Source organism: Pagrus pagrus (assembly GCF_965226575.1).
Source record: "Pagrus pagrus genome assembly, chromosome: 3".
NCBI classification, from domain to species: Eukaryota; Metazoa; Chordata; class Actinopteri; order Spariformes; family Sparidae; genus Pagrus; species Pagrus pagrus.
In genome coordinates, this window is record NC_140187.1 from 35,895,031 (window position 1) to 35,902,942 (window position 7,912).

A 7,912-nucleotide genomic window follows, 5' to 3' on the forward strand; every position below is an offset into this window, starting at 1 on the left:
AGCTGAAGCTATCCCTAAAAAATCTATTCTTCCTGTATAAAACATCTGTAGATGTACCTGCTGTAGCAGTGATAACAGACGTCATATTTTCACAAGACAAAATCATCATATTTATCATCATCATCATATATTTCCTATGATAACAAACACTAATGGGTACTACTGTACCCAATGATACTCAGGTAATCAGAAATGATCTTTGTATCCCTCTTACCCTGTCTTTCTTTACTTCTTTTTGTCTGTAGCTCAAGCCCTAGCTGCAGTAAAGTTTGATGGAACATCCCTTTGAAGTGTCACTGGACAAACTGAACAATGAAGAGAGATTACTTTTATTTTCTTTAGCACCTAAACTATACAACAAAAACACATAAAACCGTGGATGAATGGAAGGGAAGTTATAAAGACTTGCAAACTCACATCTCCAAACTCCAAGTCATTCAAATCACAACAGCCTCCCATTTTGTGCTAAGCAGCACAAAGTACGGCTCAAGATCTCTAACCAGCTTCAAATTGTGTAATATTTATATGTAACTTAGCTCAGGACAAAAAAATATAGATTACTGATGAACTACATTTATGTTTTAAACTTATAAGGACAAATGTCAGTGAATCAGGGTTCGAGGTTGATTAGTTTACAAGGGAACACTGCATATGAGAGGCACACACTGAGGACACGCTGTGGCTTGTGGCACAGGGAGGAGTGGGGCTCAGTGGCAGGTGAAGGGTGTTTCCCCACACTGACATATTCTGACACTTTGACAAATGACCAGAGTGAAGCCTCTCATCTTTGTAAATGCTAAGGACTCTCCTTCTGAACTCACTGTGATGCCTGTTTCACCCAGACCTCCATCTTCTACACTACTTCCATGCTATCAACGTGTCTGCTGTCAATTACACTCATATGCAACCATAAGCAATCCATACATTTGACTGGGTCAAATTTAATGTCTCTAAGGATTGTCCTAGGCCAGGGGTCTGCAACCTGCAGCGCCGCATGTGGCTCTTTTGCCCCTCTGCAGTGGCTCCCTGTGGCTTTGACATTTTACATGAAAATTATTATTTTTTTTTTTTTAACATCATCACTGTTTTAGGCCTACAGAATTCTTGCATTCTCCAAAAGTAAAAATGCGTAGCCTACACACAGAATTGTATCTGTTCTATTAGTAGTTACTAGTTGTGATTAATTGATTGATCCTGAGTTAATATCATTGTGTTTTTGGCTCAAGCTCAAGGGTTGATTGCCGTTTGTGGCTGAGGATTAAAATAAGGATTTACTCACACTGAAATGGACTAAAATAAAATTTAAACTATCCTGTGTTTTTTTTAATTAGTTTTTTACATTTACTGTTTTTAAATCTAGCCTGCCACTATGCGTTTTATTTATTATCAAATTAGGCTAATTTTAATTTTGTACATTTTCAAAAACACAGGGAGGACTTAAAGGTGACATATTATGCTCATTTCTGCTTGTTGACATGGTTCCTTGATGTCTAAATGAAATGATAGTAACATGCTTTGGTTGAAAAAACCGAAGGATTGAGCACAGCAGGGTTGTTTACACACCAGTTTCACAGCCCTGCTCTCAGCGGCCGGTTTCAGTGCCTTTCCCTTTTATGCTAATGAGCTACTGTGTGCGCCGCCCACTTCTTCCTGCCGGCCGGAAGACGTGAGGACGGCATCGCGTGACCATGGCAACGAGCGATACACAGCAACTTTCAATAAAGTTGAGAAAAAACAAAACAAAAACAAAAACAACAAGCGATACACAGCACGACGCAGCTTTTCTGTGTCCATGCCTGCATATAACTGATAGTAGCACAGCAGACATGTAGCAGGTAGCCCCTGTCTCCGGCTCCAAAACAAAGTAGTGACTGCTTTACTGCAGATAACGTTTTGGTACCCTGAGGTCTGGTCTCTCATGCCAGCAGCTAAAGCTACAGGCTGTAGCATTAGCTGTACCGTTAGCTGTAGCCTACAGCTAACGCTACAGCTAACGTTACGGCTAACGCTACACACGTATTACATGTATACCAACACACAGGAAAACGGTCAGAGGACAGTCTCCCAGAGCCATGACATCTGCCCAACTACAGCAGCTCCTCGGGCTGTCACACAGTCAGCAGTGCATTCAGACAAGACACGCTTCTAGAAGTTTGCTTACACACTGTCCTTTAGCACAACATGCTAATGAATAAACGGCTAAACGGCCGAAGTAACACAAACTATACTGTTTTTAAATACTTACAGTTCCATCATTGACAGTCGGTATGAATCCATCTTTTAAGGGACAATCTCGTTGCCAGTCCAGCGTTATACTGACCCTGGTTGCTGAAACAGTCCAGCGTGAAGTGACTGGCACAGACCATAACGCTTCTGCTCACTGAAGCTGGGACCCTGATAAATAAAAAGTAGCCACTTCGCTCTGATATCCTCTTTGGTAGGGAGGCGATGTAGCGAAACAGGAGGATCCGTGCATCTGACGACAGAGCAGCAGTGCTTGGCTTTCGGGTTGTACATGGTATCGGTCAGGCTGTCGCGTACAAGTTAGCGAGGACGAGAAAATGGCGGATCCTCGTTCAGGTAGCTGGCGTAATGTGGGAGGAGATACCCAGCGCAAGGGCTGGGAGTGTGCAAATCACCCGGACTGTTACGTAACAATCCGGGTGAAATCCAAACGGCTCATTTAGAGACTCAATTCCTGACTCTGCCAGGTACAAAATATTGACTCAGTTGTCAAAACTCATGCTTAGGGGGTGGGGAGGCACTCCGGATACGCAAATATACATACTAAAGCAAGGAAAAAGTCAGTTTTGCATAATATGTCCCCTTTAAGTAGGTCTGCATATATGGTTCTGTATTGCTACTCTATTTCTACTTATTGTAGGCTAGTTATTTTGTTTCATAAATGCAACAACACTTGGCATCATTGAAATGGAAATGCAAAGTTCAAGTACCTTATACTGTAAGCATAAGTAGCCCACTGCAGAGTTGCCACATCATGTGAAAATATAAATTAATGCTCATTTAGGCCTATTAATAATCTTGATAGGCTTATTTAGACTTTCTAGGCTGTGTTACCTTCATTATAAGAAACAAATATGTTTTGTGGCTCCAGCCAGATTTTTTTGGCAAGGGACAGGGGCAAAAATGGCTCTTTTGATTGTAAATGTTGCTGACCCCTGTCCTAGGCTGTACTTTCTTCTGCAAAGAGCAGTCTTCATACCTCTGACAAAGGTCATTGCTGCAATGCCATTGGCCAGGAAGGACAGTATATTTGGGGGTCAAAATTCAGTTTAGTTCATCAGGCTTACCAGCAAAATAAACTGTAAAACAACATAAAACATGGCAAAACATAAAGCTACCAAGTTTGAAGTCAATAAGTCAATATGCCCCGACCAATATCCAGTGAGGAATAAATAGTCCTCGGCAATAATTTGGTACACAAACGGTTAACAGATCTTGTTCTCTACTAGTCCCACCTCCCTAAACCAATATCGCTATTATGATTGGCTTTGCATTTTCTTGCCAACATGTGATAGGCTGGCTCATGAATGCGGGCTTGCTGTAGTAGCTAGCTACATCCTAGTTGAATTTATTTGCGCCAAAGCTGTTCTGTGCACCCGGGGATAAATAATGTCAGAAGAATGTCTCATATTGATTCAGTCACAGTAGCCTACATTTGTTACGTGCTCTATCAAAAATCAGTCAGATGTTGCACAGGCAAATTCCTACATCTTGATTTGCTTTTTCCTTTGCTTTTTTTTGGTTGTTTGGCAAGTAAGTTTCGGCTTTCAGAGTATGAAACCCTTATTACCAGATTCAGACGAAAAATACATTACTGAAGCTTGTAAAGGAATAATAATCACCGATATCAAAACCAAACCTACGTCCTTGGTTCAAACCAAAGATATGAGATAGGAAATGTCATGTTTTTCCCAGTTATAATTAAGAGCATAACACCAGCAGTATATTATATGCTTAGGGACACCATGTGTATTTCATCTTTTACAACAGCTGTTTCAAATAAACAGCAGACGATAAGTCTGAGGCAAAAACAAATCCAACAATGAGAGTTCGTAATAGCTCAACGACAAGGGTGATTATGAGTCCAGAAGCCATTCCAAGATTTTGAATTGTAGAAGAACACAAAACATTTGTTAACATTAGATTCTGACCGAGCCTGACATGCCCCAAGATTCAAATAATCAATAAGTTAAGCTGCCCACATGGGTCTCTCTTACTGGAGAGACAGACTTATCATTTCTTCTGTTGGGGGATCACTGCTGGTAGTGTAATTAATATTTTCCTCATAAAGATGTATAATTTATTGCTTCAGCCTCCCCGTTGGCTATTCATGAGGATGGTCATTTATATTTATTTAGATGTTGTCAAAAGTAGGGATAATGGGACCGATGATTTGGAGACGACGGAGGCGGAGGTTCCACCAGCTCAGGACTACATTCTTGTCCCTCAATAAAAATGAGGTGTGTCATTTAAATATCAGTGGGCCAGGTCTGGAAGCAACTGGCTCATAATCAGAATGGGAGATGACATTGATTGGTTTAATTTATGTTACGCCTATAACATACCTATGACTAATAAACAGTCTAAATACAACCCTTATGCACTTTGAGCCTTGCTTTGCTAGCAAAAGGGTGTTGGACACACCCAAAATGCACTTGCGCTGTGGACCTTAGACCATGCACCACAGATCATTTAAATGGGGCTCATAGTCTCTACTTTGGCTTATTAGAATTCAAATGGAACTGTGTGCCGGTCTGCACTACCCATACAAATCCACAGCAGTCTGCTGGCACTGAATGTCAAAGTAGCCTATGTCAGAGACTTTTGTCAGATGCTGGATAACACTGGGTAGCCTGAATTTATATGCACACTAATTTTCCACTTTTATTCCGAATACGACAATATTCAGAATTCTTGTTTTAGGAACATTTTCTGGATATATATACAGTGCATTTGGATTTTCATGGCCATTTGTGACACACAGCTGCTGTGCATGGCCTAGCCAGATTGCATGGCTGGGGTAGAGATGAGAAAAAAAAGAAAAGGCCACATTTCTGGTCGTGATTTAGCAACACGCTTATTTTTAGACATTATGAAAGACTTGGATAGCTACGGAAATATATTGCATTCATTTTAGACAAAAAAAATCTGCTCTGTTTTTCTGAATTAACAAGATGCCTCAAAGCCTGCAGAGCTTAATTTGTGCCGGATCCTGGACCTGGGACCGGCACTGATTTGATAGGATCCAGCACCTCCCTTGTCACTATCAGATAAATGTTGTATAATATTTAATGTTATCTATCCGGTCCTTCTTTTATTAAAAGTTAATTCATGGTTTAACATAAATGTCATCAAGTCAGAAAAATAACAGTCTTTACTTTGTTGTGCACCAAGAGGTACTAGATTAAGATAGCGAGTGCAAGTGAGTAGGCCAAAACAGCTGAGAAAGTTAGCATTAAGTAATGAATAGTTCAACTAGTTGACTGTTGTACAGCTGTGTGATAACTCAACATCATAGAGTATAAAAACTCTATGGTTGATAGGTCGGGTCGGTGATCAACCCAAAGCACCAGTTTTTGATGAGTTGGGAAAAATGGCGTTAGTATTGGATGAGTTGAGAATGAGACTCAAAAATCATCTATCCTACAAATAGGAGTTTTAGGTTAAGATAGAAATTTAGTTTGAAGGTCAACTGTTATACAGCCATCTAACACCATGAACTCTACACTATCACTGTACAATATATGAATATCACATTTCTGAACTTTTTTGGCAAAGAATGTTGCCATTGAGTATCTCTAATCTAGACAGTATGTATATGAATGTAATTCATATGAGACAGAGTTGCATCCTGAAGAAACACGATCCCCTCACCACCAGCCACTGTGTGCAGCTCCTGTACATATGTAATTCAGTGGACTTCAAAGTTCTCAAAAAATACCCCCAGTGATAGTCTACCTTAAAACAGGTTGAGTATGTTGGATGTGAATCTATTAAAGCTAATCTGTATGTGCAAAGTGAAAATAAAAGTGACCTTAGAAGAAGTTAAACTCTGCAAGAAAAAACACTTGTCTGTTTAAAGAGGTGTTAGCTAATGATGCAGTGCCATTAACTCTGAAACATGTCTGTGTTTTATATGTTGTGATGAATAGATATATTAATTAACTGACTAAGAAAGGAATTTGAATCTGGAGGAAATGCAATGATTAGTGGTCCCAATGGCATTGCCAGTTAGACCTTTTTAGCATCTACACAGTGGCTTTATGTGCAAATGGCCAGTATGAATTGACTGCACCAAAATTAATACATTAACCAAATATTATGAAGTCATTTGAAATAATATGTAACTGGGATGTGTGTGTGTATTTTTTTTCTTAAAATTCTTCCATGCTCAGGCTAGGTGGGGAGTCAACACAGGCCTGGAGGGCCGCCAGGTTCACATTCACTGCCAAAAACCATTCTACTTTAAGCCACTGATTAAACACAATGAGCATGTGACTGTGTGGGTTAGTTGTTACTGGATTTTATATGTTGCTATAAACTAAATCTAAAAAAGAATATCATTATGATCTGTATTATGAAAAACGTGAGCAAAAATTCAGGATGTGTTCTGAACTTGTTCCAAAATGATATCTAGTTCTAACAGGATCGTAGTTTTAGCCATGCTTCTTCATCAGTACAACTTCCTCCAGATTTGAATGCTGCAATCACACAAACACACACACCTGTGTATGTTGTTTATGCGCTTTTTTTTCTTGCACACTTCAATTTTCAAGTGACCTGTCTTTATAGAAAGTTATTCTATATCCATACTCCGAGTCAGAGACAATACAAAGACATTACGTTTTTTTTCGTGTTATATTTCTTGTTGTTTTTCTTTAAAAGGGAATACTTTCAAAAAAACATATTTTTTTAGATGTATGAACATTTTATGACAAGTTGACAGGTTCAATTTTTAAATATATATATAAATATATATATATGTGTGTGTGTGTGTGGGTGTGTATATGTGTATATATGTATATGTACATACATATACATATATATATATATATATATACACACATACACATATATACATATGTATATACATACACACACACACACACACACACACACACACACACACTAGATGTAGCATTTGAGGATTATGAAAATATAGAATATACATTATATATTTTTTTCGTTTTGAGTTTGTTTATTTCACTATCACATGTAACTATTGCTACTTTGGGGGGAAATAGACAAACTGCTTGAACTATGCAAAAAATAAAAAAATGATATGCTTGCTTTCAGAAAACTTAGCAATAAAGTGAATGTATACCAATAATGTGTTTCTTTAAATGCTTGTGAATTCACAAAGTATTTTGTATGATTAAACATGTTTTGCTGCCTGGAACGATGATACTGCTGTTAATTTAATCCACTTGTTGATGATGAAGTTCACTGCCAAAAAGACTACTGAGGTCAACTGTCCAGACACATCATTACCAACAGGCTCACTGATGATATTCCACAGTCCTTGTTATATCAAACTTTGTGTGTGAATGAAGTAATAAAGTGCAAAAACAAAGACAGACTGGATTATTTCACATCAAAGCTCAGACATGTACAGTGTATATGGGCAATTCAACTGAATCCATGCAAACTGCTGTCCTACAGTACAAGCAATAGTGTGGATGCAGTTTGTAACAGTTTTAGTTTTGTGTTCCCTCACTTTTTCACTCCCCCTGACCTGCCGGCACAGCACCCTCTCTGTGCTCCCCTGGGCACATTCGCGGGATGTCTCACCTGAAGACATTTCATCCAGTCCACAATGGCCCTCAAGCAGACTTTCTGCAGACTTCCAGGGAGTCTGCATTCAGACTTCACTGATTTCATTACCCAC

At 39.0% G+C, this 7,912-nt stretch overlaps 1 protein-coding gene across 10 annotated transcripts in view; it reads left to right on the plus strand.

The window, feature by feature from the left end:
• Positions 1-7,601, plus strand: part of plekha6 (pleckstrin homology domain containing, family A member 6) — a 312,790-nt gene extending 305,189 nt beyond the window's left edge. For all 10 annotated transcript variants that reach the window (XM_084348673.1, XM_084348676.1, XM_084348670.1 and 7 more), the window contains one exon: positions 246-7,601. The gene's annotated coding sequence lies outside the window, so the exon portion shown is untranslated. The remainder of the gene's footprint in view (positions 1-245) is intronic.
• Positions 7,602-7,912: the final 311 nt, after the last annotated feature.